Source organism: Otolemur garnettii, unplaced genomic scaffold, assembly GCF_000181295.1.
Source record: "Otolemur garnettii isolate 467f Iridium unplaced genomic scaffold, OtoGar3 scaffold00002, whole genome shotgun sequence".
Taxonomy (NCBI): Eukaryota; Metazoa; Chordata; class Mammalia; order Primates; family Galagidae; genus Otolemur; species Otolemur garnettii.
In genome coordinates this window covers 1958780-1959617 of record NW_003852397.1, presented here as the reverse complement: position 1 = coordinate 1959617, position 838 = coordinate 1958780, and the positions used below count along the sequence as shown (strand labels likewise).

The 838-nt window shown below is 47.0% G+C and overlaps 1 protein-coding gene across 1 annotated transcript in view; it reads left to right on the top strand.

Moving 5' to 3' along the window:
- Positions 1 to 838, top strand: part of PREP (prolyl endopeptidase) — a 131753-nt gene that overhangs the window by 31881 nt on the left and 99034 nt on the right. The window lies entirely within an intron of this gene.

Below are 838 nucleotides of genomic sequence, written 5' to 3'. Positions count from 1 at the left end.
ATATATATATATATAGTTAACTGTCAATATGTTAAAATAAAAAATACCCACACGCAATCTTGTAGAAATCAGACAACTCGGTACCCTGTCCTCTAAAAATGAGTGAGTTTTGTCTGCAATTGCTACACACCTTCTCCAAAACTTCAACAGCCTTTAAACAGCGTCCTCCACAGGCTGTGATGGTTAATACAGCTTTGCACCTTATATTCCAACTTTGCACTGTAAGCAGAGTTCTCCAGGAAGGATGTAAATTATTCTCTAGTTTTATGTTTCAATAATTATACATTCTAAAAATGTAATCTCTTGATGACATCCTAAATGAAGTTGGCTTGACATTCCCTCGTGGCAGCAGTCCCCAAACTTTTTGGCACGAGGAACTGATTTTGTAGGAGACAGGTTTTCCATGGACAGTGGTGGTGGGGGCGGGGAAGTGTCCTCAGGTTCTCTTAAAGAACATGCAGCTTGCATCCCTTGCAGGTGCAGTTTACAGCAGGGTTCACACTCCTGTGAGAGTCCAGTCCCAGTGCTGGTGTGACAGGAGGCACAGCTCAGGCAGTGACGCAAGTGACGGGTGCAGCTGTTAATACAGATGGAGCTCGCCTGTCCCACACTCGCCTTCAGGGCCTAAGACGCCATAGACCAGTATTGGCCTGCGGCCTGGGGATTAGTGACTGTAGCCCTGTAGTATCATCTATTTCAGAGAGAAGGAACAGAAGGAGTAGGTGTGACCCTCTAGAATTAAGAAATTGGAAGCCTGGCTTGGCGCCTGTGGCTCAAGCGGCTAAGGCGCCAGTCACATACACCGAAGGTGGCGGGTTCGAATCCCCAGCCTGGGCCC